This window comes from Rhinopithecus bieti, unplaced genomic scaffold, assembly GCF_001698545.2.
Source record: "Rhinopithecus bieti isolate Rb0 unplaced genomic scaffold, ASM169854v2 scaffold_2572, whole genome shotgun sequence".
In the NCBI taxonomy this organism is placed as follows: Eukaryota; Metazoa; Chordata; class Mammalia; order Primates; family Cercopithecidae; genus Rhinopithecus; species Rhinopithecus bieti.
Window position 1 is genome coordinate 1,284,921 of NW_016804595.1, and position 17,977 is coordinate 1,302,897.

Genomic DNA, 17,977 nt, shown 5'->3' on the forward strand with positions numbered 1-17,977 from the left:
CTTTGAGTTTTCAAGAGATGCCAGAGCTCCAGACGTTTCAGTGAAATGCCCTGATTTTCAAATGTTGGCAACTTATTCAATATTTTTCAAACACCACAGGCCAAACAAAACACATCTGTGGACCGGATGTAGCCCGCAGGCGCCAGTTAGCAAATTCTAGTTTATAAGAACAGGAATGTTTAGCCTAGAAAAGAAAAACCTTTGAAGGGATATAGTACTAGTAACATCAAGTATCTGAGAAATGACTATGTAGAAGATGGTGTGGATTAATGCATGTGTCTCTAGAAGGCAGAACCCAATCTAAAGGCTGGGTGTTCATAGAAGCAGAATGGGGCACAGTCTATAAGTCTCTATTAGAGCAGCTGTCCAGCAAGAAACGGCTTCAAAATGCAGCGAGCTGCCCATCCCTGATGTGCTCCGGCAAAGGCTACATAACCAGGATTCCTGCTTTGGGTCAGAAGTTGGACTAGGTCAAAGGCTCCCAATTGTGGCTGCACATTAGAAACTTGAAACAAAGCATACAGATTCCTGGACCCTGTCCCAGAACCACAGAGTAAGGTCCAGGAGTATTTTTAAAAAGCATCCCCGTTGGGTACATACCCAGTAATAGGATTGCTGGGTCAAATGGTATTTCTAGTTCTAGATGATTTAGAACCACTTAATCTTTGACTGTAACACTGGCATTCTAGTCCTGTGATCCAGGGTTTTCCCTATCTGGCCAGTAAGGAAGGGAAGGAGGGATTGAGGAAAGGAAGAACAATGTACCGGAGCTCATTACGGAGCAGGCCCTGTGCTGCTTTCCTTATGTCATCTCACTGTATTTTTCACAACAACCTGGTGAGTTGTGAAGTGATGTCCTCCACCCCGTTTCCCTAAGAAAGAAACTGGGGCTTGGAGAGTTTGGGAATGGCCTAATGTGACTGCCAGTCACTGGGAAGATCTTTCTGGCTCCAGATCCCATGCTAGTTCAACTATGCCACATTGCCCTCTTCTCACCCAACAAATATTTTTCCAAGTGCCCATGGTGGGCCAGGCAATGCATTAGGTGGCAGGGATTCTGCACTGATCAAGATACAGTCCCCAAGCTCAACAAGCTTTGGAATCTAGAGAAGAAGAAAAGTAAACAGTGACATCACAGTGGGAGCAACAGGGTCACATGGGAGGGGCACCCAACCCGACCTTGTGTCATCAGGGAAGGCTTCAGAGAGGAGGTGACCGCTAAGCTGGGGAAAAGAGATTCCAGGGTGAAGGTGCAACAACATCTATAGAGACCCAAAGATCAGAGGGAGCCTAAGCCTACCAGGTGTGGGGAAATGTGACTAGTTCAGAGGCTGGAGTGTGGGATGCAAGGAGTGAAATTGTAAGGTAGGGCTGGCCACACTTTGAGACTTTGTCACTAACCTCAGAGAAACAGGAAGCAAGTAAGACTGAACAGAAGGGGGTGACATATGCAGATTCACATTTTAGTAGCTCAGACTGGCTGCGGAGAGGAGAATGGGTTGGTGGAGGGAACACATGGGAGGCTGTGGCAGTCATTCAGCTAAGAGGGGATGACAAGCCACATAAAAGTGGTGGCACAACAGAAGATGTGCAGCATAGAGATGATGTTTTTTCACTCATTCACTCATTCTTTCAGTAAATAATATTACAGAGCCCTTGTTATGTGCTGGCCATTCTGCCTAGGCTGGACATACAAGCATGGGTAAAAGCAAACATAGTCCCTGCTGCTGTGAAGTTCACACTGTTAGCCCTCTGCTAGGGAAAAGATGTTTAGGGAAGTACTTTCAAAAGTATTAAATAAGGCCAGACGTGGTGGCTCATACCTGTAATCCTAGCACTTTGGGAGGAGAGGTGAGCGGATCACCTGAGGTCAGGAGTTCAAGACCAGCCTGGCCAATATGGCAAAACCCCATCTCTACTAAAAATACAAAAATTTGCCAGGCATGGTGGCACACGCCTGTAATCCCAGCTACTCAGGAGACTGAGGCAGGAGAATCGCTTGAACCCAGGAGGCGGAGACGTGAGCTGAGAGGGCGCCACTGCACTCCAGCCTGGGCGACAGAGCAAGACTCCTCCGTCTCAAAACAAACAAACAAAAAGCATATTGGTTTATTATGTTATCAATAATAACATAGTAAGGAAAGGACGTACAGGGCTGGCTCCTCCATCATCAATTCTCAAAGAGTCATTAAGCATAGGAGTCACATAAGATAAATGGAAAGAGTTATTGCAAAGCCAGTACTCTTCAGAATTACATCCCTGATGTTCATATATGACAGTGTCAATCAGACTGTCTGCTCTCAGTGTATTTCATTCAAGGAAAGTAAGAACAATTTACCTACATTTTAATTCATCATTCTTTGAAGAGAAGTGATGGATTTAAAAATGGTAATAAGATTTTAAGCTAATAAATTAGAAACATTCTCAAAAACTTACTAAATGTGGCCTTGCACTAAACTAAATTAAAACTCTTCTTGTGGCATTTGAGATTGTTGCTAGGTGCTGAAGAAGCAAGTATGGATCTATCCTAAAATTGGCCACAGAACAAGCAACTGGAAAATCACGGTGTGGAGGGAAGGGGGTAAGTGTCTGAAAACTGTGCTATCAATTTCTTCAATAACTCCATTCAGGTTGCAGTCCCAGTTCGCCAATGAGGCCAGGACGTTCTTACCAGAGTCCTCATTGTTTAAACCACAGCCACAACATTCTTTTAATTCTTTTAGTTCATCCCAGTGTAATAATCACCCTCGATTAAACAGCTGTGCCTGTGGATGGCACATTAAGCTGCTTCTCTTTTAGAGGTGATTTTTATTTTTTGCGACCTCTCAGATGACCCCTCTGATCTTTTCTCATTCTGGCATCTCAAAGGCCAGCAAAGAAAAACATAAATTAGAAAATGAAAATGTTGGCCGAGCGCGGTGGCTCAAGCCTGTAATCCCAGCACTTTGGGAGGCCGAGACGGGCGGATCACTAGGTCAGGAGATCGAGACCATCCTGGCTAACACTGTGAAACCCCGTCTCTACTAAAAAATACAAAAAAACTAGCCGGGCGAGGTGGCGGGCGCCTGTAGTCCCAGCTACTCGGGAGGCTGAGGCAGGAGAATGGCGTAAACCCGGGAGGCGGAGCTTGCAGTGAGCTGAGATCCAGCCACTGCACTCAAGCCTGGGCGACAGAGCCAGACTCCATCTCAAAAAAAAAAAAGAAAGAAAATGAAAATGTTCCCTTCCCTTTCTGTTTTTCACTTGAAACACTGCTCTTAACACCAGCTCACAACTGATCTCGAATCACTGAGAAAGACCCTCTTCTCGTTTCTTCCTTCGCCATGGTGCTGTTTCATGAGATTATGATAGACCCTTCCCCAGTCCACCAGAAAAAGGGAGCACACACCCCAGATTGGTAGCACTGAGTCAAAATCTGCTTGCCCAGAAATGTTATAGAAAAAAGGAAATCATGTCTCATATGGGTTGAATAATCCCAACCTTAACATTTGGCAACTCAAAGAAAAACACAAATGAGGAAGATGCATATGAGTTCTTACAAGCCAGCCTCCAACATAACCAGCTTTTAAAAAATGTATTGGATTCCTAAAACTAAGATTCTAGTCTTCCTCCCCCTTCTATAAATTGTACAGCCAGGAAAGAAGAGGCAACACCAAATGGTGACAGGGACTTTTGTTGCTATTATTGGGCTGTTGGTTTTATCGTAGTATTACATAGTATTGATGAACTTTTAAAAAATCACTTTCCTCAAACTTTCTAAATATGTTACTGTCGTTGCTCAAAGAGAGGTCCGAGATTTGTTACGTATTTTAGACATCTTCTAAGTAACTCCACAGAAGACTGTCAAAAAAAAAAGTGTGACCTCAATCTGCCTATAGGTGCCCTAGTGGAGAATGCTTGATACCAGATGACAACCCCCACATGCCCCAATAGTGCAAGAACAAAGTGGAGGCCAGAGAGGGGGCTGGTGGTTTCTTCTTAGTTCTCAGAAGGACTTACCTGATGATCCACTCACCTCTCCTTCCACCTTAAGGGAAGAATAGGAGATAACAAGCAAAACTTCTAGAAAGAATAATTAGCCCTTCAACTTCTAACATCCAGGCAGTTCATTTCCCAGTGAGAGAGATAAATGGGCAACGGTAAGCTGTGCCACACACTAGGTATCTTATTTTTTAAGAATAGCTTTCTCGGCCAGGAGCAGTTGCTCACACCTGTAATCCCAGCACTTTGGGAGGCCAAGGCAGGCGGATCACAAGGTCAGGAGATCAAGACCATCCTGGCTAACATGGTGAAACCCTGTCTCTACTAAAAATACAAAAACTTAGCCGAGCGTGGTGGTGGGTGCCTGTAGTCCCAGCTATTCGGAGGCTGAGGCAGGAAAATGGCATAAACCTGGGAGGCAGAGCTTGCAGTGAGCCAAGACTGCACCACTGCACTCCAGGTTGGGCGACAGAACAAGACTCTGTCTCAAAAAAAATAAAACACAAAAACTTAAAAAAAGAATAGCTTTCTCTTTAATGCTTTCACATGGGTTCTAACAGTAACCTTGGAGAAGAATAACCTGAAATCCCATGTTAGTGCCCCATTTTCTCCAGGCTGTTTGTCTGCCTCTCTCAGAACATAGTGTGATTCATCCATTAGGCTATCTGGAAAATAGGCATTCAGAATAAAGGCAAAGGGGATATAACAGGCAAGACTATTAGAGGTAGCTCTAACCTTTGCTTTGTGCTGCTCAAGTGATTCATGAATGCAATTCATTTCCTTGCCTACAGTTCACATGCTCATGGCTGTTCAGAGATGAAAAGGTAAGATGTTCCAAGTAGTTTCGTCAAATGGACCAAATCCTGATGCTGTTTATGAGCCTTGAGATAAAAAAAACTCTGACTTCATAGCAACTCTTAATTATGTGAATGCACACCAAGAATAGGATAAATATAAAATCTATGGATAACCGTGGAAAACAAGTTTAAGTTGGCATCCTGCTTCAGCCCTGCTAAATCATTTACCAGAGTAAACCTGGCTTGAAAACACTTTCAATTCCCCAACTGCTGTCAAGTGGGAGAGCAAACGAACAGAGAAATGATGGGATGGGAGTCGGAGAAAGGCCTGACAAATATGTAGTCAGAGCTGCCACTTCCATTCCTGTGCCTCTAGCAGACATCACTAATCAAGCATGATACTCTTTTCCATCTTGAATAAGCACAACCTTAGACTCTTTCTCAGCACTCAAGTAGTCCAGGCAATCATTACCAATCAATAACAGCTGGCCCATTTGCCGTTCCAGTTTAGGAGAAATCTGGATGATCCACCAGTTATATCATCAGTTAACTTTTAATTTCAACAAGAATTAAACATTGGTTGATTAGTCTTTCATTTAACTACTTTATTTTCCTCTAAGAACTAGAATAGTTTATGGAAATTGTCATGAAAAGCTAAAACACATTGCTTCTAAGTTCTCTAAGATGGACAGATAAGCATGCTGTCTCAGCACACAGCACAAGATTGTCTTGTGAGTCAGGGGAGCAAAGAATCAGATGAAGGTTTAGCCTAACAGGGAGTGAAGACACGACTGCAGCTAGAAGTTAAGGGCTGCTGGGGACGGAGGCCTCACTTGGGGGAATATGGGCAAAGCCAGGAACCGCACAGAGACCACAGGAATCCACTCCTACTACCTAAGAGACGTCTCTCATGTACAGAAATTCCTTTGAGTTAAAGTTTCCCCTGTTGAAATCACCTCTGAGTGAATGAGGAGACTATCTTTCAGTCACACCTTAGTGGAGAATGTTTACTTAGGTTGTTTTTTCTTGACTCCTAAAAAAAGAGCAGCAGCAAGAGGAAGTTGGGTGTTTCGAATGCAGACAAAGAAAGAAAACAAATGTGATTTGAGGCCTCCTAAGAAGGACTGTCTTGAATCCAGTGCTGGGCTTGAGGCATGCTGAGAATCACTTATTGAGCTACTACTGTATGGCAAGAACTTTTCATACATTATATTGCTTCCTCCTCACCCCTAAGAGTGAGTTACGATTAACATCTTCCATTTACAGATGAGAAAACCAAGGCTCAGTAATGTAAGTAATCTGCCTGATGTTACAAAGCGGGTGAGGGGCTGAGGCCCCATCCAGACCAAGATTTCTCTGACTCCAAAGCTTGTTTCTGTCCCCGTTACACTGAGCTGGCTCTTCTGGGGAAGCATCACAGACACACTTGGTACACTCAGAAATAAATGTTCCTTAAGGCCATTGCCTGCCTGACTCTGCCACCTCCTTCCAGAGATTAGGAAGGAAGCAAATTGTCCTCATGCAAGGCAGGCCTTAAGAGAGAAGGATCACCCCCACCTGTTGGAACATCTTGTCTTAGAGAGATTAGGGGGCTGCAGACTGGAATGGCATGTGTCATCCTCCTTCAGCTCAGATATCATTCCTCCCTTGTGGAGAGAGGCAGCTTCAAAGGGGGGTCAGAAACAGAAACTGAGCACAGTGAATGAGAGGCTGGAGGGGCAAATGTCCTCCTGCCACCTTTGATGAGGCAGAGGCATCTGTGTGGGGCAGGATGTGCTCTGTTTGGTGATATAGGAGAGGGGGTGTCTAGAAGCTAGTCCTGTCCTGCTCCATCAGTGGGATTTCCCTGGGGATCACACACTCCCTCACAGTATGTAGACGCCACTGTGCACCTGCATGCCAAGAGAAGGCAGCGGGCCAGGAGGACTCCCCGCCTCTTTTCTAAGTGTATCCTACCCACCCCTATGCCATGACCCAGGCTGCAGCTGCTCTCCAAGGACTACTTGGTCCTGCACCCTCAATATTCTGGGAGATCACAGGATTTGCCCTTTGGGCAGGTCCAAGGACACCCAGGAGCAGCATCACCAGCACACATGGACCGGGCAGGCATAGTTCCTGCCACAGAAGCAGTGACACAGGGAGCAGGATACCTCCAGGGTATGATGTGGGGAAACGGGGAGCAGGAAGAGACGGCAAGTAACACACACTCAGTGTTTTCTGCATATCCCAGTGAATCCTCCAACTATCCCCATTCTGCAGAAAATTTCAATAACTTAGCCAAGGAGCCAGGATCAACTAGGTACTTTCACCAAAGTACCTGTAACAGAAGACAAGAGTGAACGTCTTTCCCCGCATGTCTGCCTGAAAAATACATTTTTAACTTAACATTTACATGAATTTTGCAGTCTAGCGCTGCCTTAAGATATCCATGTTCGTTTCAATGGGAAAATTATGTCTTTAGTTGACTCACTTAAAAAAAATTAACCATCTGCAAAATCATGCTAATCCCATGAGTGATGCGGACCCTGGCATTTCTCAGGGATACCACCTCGAGGGGCATAAGAATCTTGGGCCAAGTCAGGGCCACACCATCCTGCTGCCCCAGGCACCATGAGCTGATCCTTCTTTTCCAGCTTGGAGGTTCCAGGTGTTCATTAGGAGATGCAGCAGGTTATAAACCATAACTCAGGAAAGAGGAATAGTGGGGGGCAGCAAGCAGGAGACAACGCAGCACAAAGAATCCCCAAGAAAGGTGATCAACAGATCCAGACCAACAGAGCCAAAGGAGCACAAGCACCTCGGGACTCCAATCACTTTGCCCTCCTCAGGTTTGTGACCAACACTCCGGTGATGAAGGACTAGTAATCAACAGTAAGCTCATGGATGGGAATTCCCTTCATTGAGCCTCTCTCTCTCTCTGTCTCTCTCTCTCACACACACACCCGCCACACCACCACTTTGGGGGAAGGAGAGGAGATATTGCAGAGCTACAGTTTTGGAACTGGAACAAGGAGGGACTTTCTGGTGGATCAAAGTATGCTAGAGACCAGGCAGTACTGGAGCCAAGAGTTTGCAACCAAGCAGATAGGGATCCGGGGGGAGCACACTGGCACCAAACACGAAAGTCATCTGGCCTCTGAAACTGGCTTTTATGAGCCAGTAGGTGTGTAAGCTTAGATCATGGATAATTTTCAGAGAAACCACTTGTATCACACAGTCCCTATTCAAGAACCCAAAATGTTTCTGCACAAAATATTTGAACCCCTATGTATTGAATGGTGATCTAGTCATTCCTTTGTTGCCCAGACAAAGGCGAATTCTCAAGAATCTACCAAGACCATAAGCTCCAGAAAGGCAGGGATTGGGTCACTGTGGCCACCACTATATCCCTAACTCCTGGCACATAGCAGGCCCTCACTAAATCTCTGCTCATGATTCATTCACATTCATTCAGAATAACACATTTGTTCACCCTGCCTCTTCCACTCTACTTTTACAGGGAGTATTAACCAAAAAGGTTACTGCAGGGCCTCACAGAAGTACATCTACGTGAGTAAAAATTCTGCATCACAGCAACTGCAGTGGTGTCACATCAGACATGTTTTTGCTCAAAAGAATTCAATTAACACCCACAAGGAAGGGAGTGGACACGGACACACACACTTCAATCAGGAACTCAATGATCACATGCCCACGGTGAGAGAGAAAAAAGGAAACACGACCCCACAGCTTCCTCTGCATCTCATTCCAGAAAGATTTTCAGTGTGAACATCTCACAGAGCTGACTGGGATTCTAGTATTTAAAGAAACGTATTTTTCATACAAGTTGGCCCCTAAACCCAAGCCAACTTCTTACCTGGTGCTCAAGGAAACAGCAATGCGGCTCCAACTCTGCAGGCCAAAGTGGCTGTGTTGGCCTCCACAAGGGATAGTGTACAGGCCTCCAAGGTGGCACCTTCCAAAGAGATTTTCAAGAGTAATTTTGACTCTACAAGACTTCTGCCTCACACATATAGGGGCTTAGCCACCCAGAGAGCTATGACCTCTCTGACACTGTCTCGTGTATCGCCCAAACAAGGTTAGACTGAAGGAAGGAGAAGTTCCCAAAGGAGAGCGTCATACATCTTGTTACACAAGCGGTCTATAAAGTAAGTCTGTTTAACGTAGACAATGTTATTTTTGGCATATCATCTTCCAACCAGTTTTCTGGTTTTCAAAATAATATCTACGAGGTGATTACTCCAGAGGGCCCACTTGGAATTTTTATGATTTTTTTTCTAATTGATTTCAGCACATGTTATTTCAAGATCTCTATTAAACATATCAAACACATTTAACCTTACCTAAAATAAAACCAACTCATTAGATGATATAAAGAACATCTCATTAGCAGAGCACTGATAAATATTTTCTCTCTTCCAGCTAAGCATTGCTTATTATACACTTGAGCACTGTGCAGTCTTATCATGCCACCATTATCAGCCTCATACGCTGAGCCTAAGCATAAAACTATAATAATGGAATTGGACCTGTACACTGCTAAGCTCTTGGATACTGGTTCATACAATCTGGTCAATTTATATAGCCAGTTTAAACCAATGGCATGTTTTCATAAACAAGGCAATTCTCACACTTTTAATGATCTGATTTATTAGACCTTTTAAGTAAACAAGCTTAGAACTCTTTCTTTCTCTTTTTAAAAAGGTACATACAGCAACTTTAAGATATTATATGTGTATGTATCTTTGGGAATACTACAGCACCTTTAAGAGGGTATATGTATCTTTGGGAACATAGACTCTTTTCTAAAGTATAGTCTAGGTTTCTCTAATGCTAGGTGAATTTTAGAATCACTTTAAGGCAATGAAGTCACTTTGGAAACAAAGAAAGAATAAGATGAAGATAGTAACTGAAAAGCAACCTCAGATAAGCTATAGCTATTTTCATATTCTTTACCCCCATAATTCTTGTGGGAAATTACTATAAGGAAATGATCAGAGATGAGCACAAAGATTTATGTTCAGGGTGTATATTGGGGTATTGGTTATTGTAGGAATAAAAAACAAAAGCTTAATTGTCCAATCTCAGGGATATAATAAAATATGGCACATGAAAATGATGGGATATTATGCAGCTATTAAAAATGTCATTTCAAATAATTTTTAAAGACTTGGAGAAATAATTGTTATATATCATTAAGTGACCATTTTAAAAAACAGTAAACAAAACTATATCCAAGGCCTAGCATAGTGTCTGGCGTCTGGCAAACATTCAAAAAGAATTTTGTTGCATTAAGTAATATATACAATGAGATGGCAAGTCTATATTTTAAGTAAATATGTACATACATACATAAAGACGAAGAGGAAGAGAAAAAAGACCAAGTCAGTAGTATTTATCTCTTAGTGATTAGATTACGAGTTATTTTCTCTTTTTTTCTTTTGCTCATCTGTATATACCACATGTTACGGTTAATACCTATCACTGATACAGTTGGGAGAGAAAAGAAATGCTATAAAAACTAAACGTGAAAACACACGTCTACATGAAATTGCATTTTCAATGGAATTTTAAAAGAGTAATTAGAACACAGAAGCCTGACAATCCCAGCAGCAACAACAGAAGCAGAGTCATGGATTGGAAGGTCACATATGCCTGTTCCCGAATAGATGCTCCAAGGCAGGCCAAACTGGAATTCTGGGACTAGAAGAACAGCTGGGTTTTTTTGTTTTTGTTTTTGTTTTTTTGAGACAGAGTCTCACTTTGTCACCCAGGCTAGAATGCAGTGGCACAATCTCCACTCACTACAACCTCTGCCTCCAGGGTTCAAGTGATTCTCATGCCTTAGCCTCCCGAGTGGCTGGGATTACAGGCACACCACCATACTCGGCTAATGTTTGTATTTTTAGTAGAGACAGGGTTTTGCCATGTTGGCCAGGCTGGTCTCAAACTCCTGGCCTCACATGATCCTCCCAGCTCAGCCTCCCAAAGTGCTAGGATTAGAGGAGTGAGCCACCGCTCCAAGCCAGAACAGCGGTATTTTTAAAGCAAGTATATGCTTCATTTTTCCCTTTGCATCAGAATCTTCTATGTTGAGATGATGTATAAAATCTAAGCCAAATTGAGCTAGTTTTAATTCATTCTGTCTACTGAACAACATTAGCCCAATTTTTCAACTGAAGATTTTTCTTGCTTTTAGTAGAGAAAAGGTTATTTCGCATGTCATTGGCTAGGCTTCAGAAACCAAAGGTTTTGGCAGCATGAGCTTCTCTCAGTGCAGGGGTTTAGATGGTACCAATGCCTCAATCTAACATTTGAAGTGGGAGAGTATGAGGTAGTAAATCCATGTGTTTCCAATTTTCCCATCCCTGAAACCAGAGATTAGAGAGAATCTCCACAAATAATTTTTGATGACCTCAAATGGCTTCAATTAAATGAAATCAAATCAAATATTTCTAGTTGAATACTATGTATTGTTAACGAGGATGAAATGTGTTCTTCATTGACCTAGTATCTGAAAAAACTATCTGGCACTTTAAATGATATATATTTAAGCCCTGTCACTAAGTAGCCATTTAATTAAAGTAAATGTCTCAGCATAAATCCTCCTGGCACAGGGTCATGTAGATTTAAAAATCAACCTGCAATTAGGACTTTCAGCCTAATTATGTGGCAACAAACTTAGCCTAGAAGTAGTGACATATTGAGGGTCTTTAAAAGCTTTACACTTTTGTGTCAAAATTTATGATGCTGTTTCCTCCTCCTTTCCTTCTCAATTTGTATTCAACTTCACAACCTTGATTAACAGCAGCATCTGGCAGTTCTCTCCCAAGCAGCTGTGATGTAGAGGAAAGAACACAAAATTTAAAGTCAAACCAACCGGGGTTCAAGGATTTGTTCTACCCCTTGCTGGCTCCAACTGTACCCTGGATACCTGTCTTAGTAAAACCAAGAAGACATCACCTACCTCTTCTGGAGGCTGAGGATCAAAAGAGTAACTCATGTGAAGGTACTGGGTACAAAGTCATCATTCAAAATACAGTCTAGTATAGTTTTCAAAAATTAGTGTCCTAATGTGGAAGTAATATATAAGAATGGTGCTTCCATTCAACAGAGGAAATGAGTCATTTCTCCCTAAAGGTCTTTCACTTAGGGAGAGCAGCAATATTTCCTCCATAGTTCATGCTATCCTGTAATCCGCAAATTTCTTTGGAGTTTCTTCTGTGAACTAATTAATACACACCGAAGGATCAATGTCACTGCAGGGAAAATCTGTGACTTCTTAGTCTGTCCTACCTCCCTCCATTTTAGGAGCTGTCCCTCCTAAATCCTTGTGATCCAGATGAAACTGTTCATCGATACATTTCCCTCAGCTGTTCTCATCACCAGGGCCGGGTGCATTATCCAGGCTGACCAGAGTGCTTTTTCAGAAATTGATTTGGATTGTGGGAGGAGAGCAAGGGTGGTCCGTCTCTAAGATACTGAGTTCAAAGTGCACGTCATCATCTCTCACTTCCCTTTCTATAACTGGAAGACAGTAGACTTTCCATTTTGCACTAACATTACTACACATAACTAACAGCACTAACAGCCCACACATAACTACCTTTTCTGGTCTTTTTCCAGTAGAAAAACATTTCCAATCTCACAAGCATCAACGTCCAGGAAGCACTACTTTATGCCATAAAATCTAAGACAGCCAGAAGGCAGAGTCTGGCTTTGTCAGCAAGAACATTGGTTCAACACACACACACACACACGCCCCAAAAACAAAAACACACAGAAAATCACTCCTTTGGGGGAAAAGGGAAAAAAGGACTCAGTGACCATCAAAATAAAAGGCAGAACTGGCTGATCTGCAAAACTCCCAGACAAAATCACCAGCACTATGAGAGGACCCTGAAGATGAAAAATGTTTGACTATGTTCTCATCACTGTTTGCCAAGTGAGTCTGGTTTTGCTGATGGAAACATAATTTCATTTACTTTCCACTTTTGTTTCCATGGTCCAATGATCTCTCACATTACTAGGTTATCTAAATAATCACAATTATCTCCTATTTACTGATGCGCTGTGTTTTTCAATCAATCAAAACCAGTAAAGAAGCAAAGAAATATCCAGGGTGTCAGATATAATATAAATGCTACCAGGATGTCATTCAAAATAGAGCCACCTTTTAAGGCTCAAAAGCCATACAGTGATTTGGATTTTCACTAAAGTTGGATAGCTCCCAAAATGGATTTTGATGGAGGAACATATCCATATTCTTTAATGTAGAAAATGTTGGGGTCCTTATAGCCCACCAAAATTCAAGTGATTGAACTAGAGAAAGAGTAGTATTCGCTTGAATGACATAATAGACTCTCCTGCAGAGAGGCAGCAAAAATAGCACATTCAATTGGGTATCTGAAAAACACTTGAAATTGTTGTATAAAACAACTGAGAAATTAAACAACAGGAAAATGTCTGGATAACAAGTCCAGAAGAGGTGATTTTCCCCCTTTTGTGCAGAGCTACAATTGTTCTACTCATCTGCTCTTTCTCAAGGAGCACCCTTGAGATTTTTATCCTTTGAAGTAATAAACGTATGAGAGGCTTATTTAACAACTGTGGGATCCAGGTTTTCTCATCTGTTAAATGAATGGGTTAGATGGTATGTATTTTTTTTAGGTTCTTTCTAGATCTAAAAAGTCTATGGTTCAGCACAGAATACACAGCTCTCACAGAGTTTCCAAAAACATTGGAGTAATTGGCCCCAAGGAAAGAACATTCAGCCACAAAGCCCTTCACTCCTGGACTGAAACATTTGTTTCCTCTGCTTCCTATTGATGGATAGAATAAGATGGGCAATAGTGCAAGTATTTACATAAGAGTTTTTACTAATGAAAATCAAGATGAAAACACTAAAATAAAATAAAAAGAAAGAATAATGGTCAAGATCAGGATACCAAAACAGATGGATTCTCATTTGCCTGGGGTACTTTAGGAGATGTCTTCCTTGTAAAATGGCAGAGAGATGGGAAGACTATCCTGTACCTGAAAGGATTTAAAAAAAGATATTCCAATAGAAGGAATGAAAGATGTTTACTGAGATTATTATTCTTTGTTTTTCCCCTTCCAAATTCCTAGGAGCAGGTGTCTCTGCATTCCTTAAGACAGCAACTACTGATCCTCACCTACACCCCTCCATTCTCCAGGGATGTCTGAAATACCAGTGGGATTCCTGCTATTCCCCACTACCTTTCTGGATCTTGGCTGTACCACTCCCCTTCACCCATTGAACATGGCATTCTACAGCCAAAGTGAACCATTTACCTGGGTTTTCCCAGCTTCACATCTTGGCTCAAGCTCTTCTTTTAATTGCTCCCAAACCAATAACTACATTTGAAGGGCCACCTTCTCCATAAAGCCACCCATGACCCATCCCACAGCCCACTTTGTACCTCCCACATATTTCTGCGATGGACTGATGAAAGCCTGTATTTTTGGAGTTTAAGAAAGAGATGGTGAGAAATTAAATACTGACTGTCCAAGGGATAGAGAAAAAAACACAGTTGTCTGATGCCACTTTAGACTTCCTGGTATGGGAGGGGATAAAGTCCCTTTTTTTTTTTTTGAGATGGAGTCTTGCTCTGTCACCCAGGCTGGAGTGCAGTGACATGATCTCGGCCCGCTGCAATCTCCGCCTCCTGGGTTCAAGCAATTCTCCTGCCTCAGCCTCCCAAGTAGCTGGTATTATAGGCACCCACCACCACACCCAGGTAATTTTTGTATTTTCAGTAGAGACGGGGTTTCTCCATGTTGGCCAGGCTGATCTTGAACTCCTGACATCAGGTGATCCACCTGCCTCAGTCTCCCAAAGTGCTGGGTGGGATATGGGATTACAAGCGTGAGCTACCATGCCTGGCTAGAATGCAGTGGCACAATCTTGACTCTGCACCTCCCAGGTTCAAGCAATTCTCCTGCCTCAGTCTCCCGAGTAGCTGGGACTACAGGTGCCCACCACCACACCCAGCTAATTTTTGTATTTTCAGTAGAGACGGGGTTTCACTGTGTTGTCCAGGCTGGTCTTGATCTCCTGACCTCGTGATCTGCCTGCCTCAGCCTCCCAAAGTGCTGGGATTACAGGCGTGAGCCACTGCGCCTGGCCCTAAAGTCACTTTTTTAAAACCATTTTTAAGTGGATAGTTCTGTGGCATTAGGCACACTAACATTGCTGTATGATATCACTACTGACCACTTCCAGAACATAAAGTCACTTTTCCTTAAACTAGTTTGGTGGGATTTCTGTTACTTGCGTCCAAAAAATAAATCCTGACTAATAAATGCATCATATACATTAGTAAATGTAAGAAATTCAGAAGGGCTTTGAGAGCTGTTTTAAAAATGATAAATAAAGCAAAATTTTCTGGCACCATGAAAGCAAATGGGACCCCAATGAAAGGTTCCCAACGACAATCATGGTTTGCAAAGAGCAGGAAAAATAATTCACCAGATGGATCATGTGATGTAAATCATGGAAATTGTTTTTAGTTTTTATATTTGTAATAGGAGAAAGCACCAATATGCAAAGGAAGCTCGAATCTCACCTCCCAAGGGAAAAAGACATTCTACAGAGAAAATTAGAATTGTGCCAAAAGGGCAAATCTCCAAAGGCACAAGAGGCCTTAGAGAATAGAAGGAAGTAACAAGAGTGAGTAAATGCCTTCAAACAAAAATTTCCCTTTATTTTAACAAGCTGTAGAAGGCTGTTCTTCATATTAACCTTACATATAAAAATAATTTATTAAAAGTTTAATTGAAGAATATTCAAGATCACTTTTTTCATGTCAGCAGAAAACCTTATGCAAGTTACTTTGAAAGTAATCTAGAAAACTTACATAAGAATGAAAGCGTACAATATTTTTAAATGTAAAACAAAGATAATAGTCATATCCTAATCCTTTCTTTGTGGCAGGCCTTAATTCCCTCACAGTTTTTATTTCTTCTTTACCATATATTTAAATTTGAATAACATTATATCCAATTTTCTCCAGGAAAGAAATTTCTGTCATTAATATGGCTAAATATTTTATTATAAATTCTACAGTGTCATGATCCAATAAGGAGTTAGACTAGCCACTATGATGTTCTTGGTATCATAGTTGTTAGCCTAGAAAATGGGTTCTACATATAACGGGAAGGTTTTTCTTATTTCTCCTCCTTTTTCTCCACTTATCAAAGTATTGTCATTGTGTATTTCAAGACAAGAAATATGATCTAAAGAAGGAAATGCAACAGAGTTGTCATAGGTAGACATTGGTCATTTGCTTGATAGCCAGACTCAATCACAGATACTCTTTACCTTCGTGGGGAGGCTCCACAGCTAGACAATGAATGCTTCAATTAATTCCTGTGTCAGGCTGATTGTATTTCTGGGGGCAAAAAACAGCCTTTCTTAAAGGGGCATTCAGGGATCTACTTTATGCTAACTCACAGGTAGGCTTAGAACTGATAATTTGCTATCCTGGTGGGTTTTTAAGATTATGTTATATAATGTCAAAGTCATTTTTACAAAAACAACTTGGAGAACATACTCTCCTAAGTTAACATTATTTGAGCTATCGTAAAAATAGCTGCTAGAGGTTGGGCACAGTGGCTCATGCCTGCAATCCCAGCACTTTGGGAGGCCGAGACGGGCAGATCACCTGAGGTCAGGAGTTCAAGGCAAGCCTGGCCAATGTGGTGAAACCCCATCTCTACTAAAAAAAATGCAAAAATTAGCCAGGTGTGGTGGCACGCACCTGTAATCCCGGCGACTCAGGAGGCTGAGGCAGGAGAATCACTTGAACCTGGGAGGTGGAGGTTGCAGTGAGCCGAGATCACAGCACTACACTCCAGCCTGGGTGACAGAGTGAGACTCTATCTCAAAACAAACAAACAAAAAAATAGCTGCTAGATAAGGTAATTTTTTTTTTTCAGAGACAGAGTCTCACTCTGTTGCCCAGGCTGGAGTACAGTGGAGTGATCATAGCTCACTGTAGCCTCAAACTCCTGGACACAAGTGATCCTCCCACCTCAGCCTCTTGAGTAGCTGAGACTATAGGCACACACCACCATGCCCAACTAATTTTTTATTTTTTTGAAGAAACATCATCTCACTATGTTGCTTAGGCTGGAAATCTTTTTAAATGTAATATTTTAGTTACTCTTTGACTAGTAAGCTTGACCTCAAACTTCTGTCACAGCCTCTAAAACATGGAATAAAGTCCTTGCTAAGGCATAACTTAGATTGCCTCAACTTTTCATCTCTTCCAGGGAAAATTCCCTAAGAATATGAATGCATTACCTTCACCATCCTCGGCCATCTTTCACTCATTCAGAAGGTCGTTGGTAATGGGACAGCCTATGTTATAATATGTCTCTTTTCACTGGAGATAACCTCAAGAAGTCCCAGAGTGTGACGTGATAGACATGGAAAGAAATTACATATGATCAGCCAAAGGTGAGGACTACAAAGCACAACGGGTCAGAGAGGCAACCTGGAGTCACAGAAAGCACCCAGTGTGAAGGAGGGGAAAGCTGGGCTCTGGGCTCTTCCACCTCTTGGGTGAAGCTACTTTATCACCAGAATCTCACTTCTGCCATCTGTAAAATGTTCTACTGCACTCCATGGCTAAGATCTCGTCCTATACCAAAATCCTAACATTAAAATGCTTCAATGACTCAAATATTCTCTTCTGTGATTCTGCTATAGCTAAGAACAGCACCTGGAGGAAAAGGAGAAATAAAGGTTCGACCAAGAGACTGGTATCCTAAGGCAGATAACGTGAGACTGTAACTGCCCTGTGTCCTGGAGTTGTTCACTAGGATCTGCTTTGTACTTTTATTTTTCTTTATCCCCCATGGTACCTACTGGTGCCTTGTAAGCAGACACAAGAAGAGGAGAAGGAGGGTAGGGAAGGAGGCTCCTAAACTTCTTGAGCCATAGCTGAAAACATAAAGGCAGGAGACAAAACAAAACTACCAAGAATAGTGTGTAATGGGAACTAAATATTCTCTTTAAAGATCAAAAACCTCCAAGAAGATGGAAGTTTTATTTAAGCCTTCAGATCCCCATCACTTGTGGATCATGTAGCTTTAAAAAACATTCTCTGCCCTCATTCTTCTGGAAGATTGAGACCTTCCTCTGGCCTAAGGACACATCCTCTCTCCTCCGT

General features: G+C 42.1%; 1 long non-coding RNA gene across 7 annotated transcripts; it reads left to right on the top strand.

The window, feature by feature from the left end:
- The first annotated feature begins 1,180 nt into the window (after positions 1-1,180).
- On the top strand, positions 1,181-17,475 carry LOC108527828 (uncharacterized). Of its 7 annotated transcripts, none has more exons than XR_001884946.1 (8): positions 1,181-1,303; positions 2,489-2,581; positions 4,773-4,805; positions 7,412-7,606; positions 8,278-8,926; positions 11,587-11,787; positions 15,312-15,471; positions 17,076-17,475. It is a non-coding gene; the product is annotated as an uncharacterized LOC108527828 (long non-coding RNA). The 7 variants fall into 7 exon arrangements; XR_001884948.1 differs by having other exon boundaries at positions 15,330-15,471; XR_001884944.1 differs by lacking the exon at positions 15,312-15,471.
- Positions 17,476-17,977: the final 502 nt, after the last annotated feature.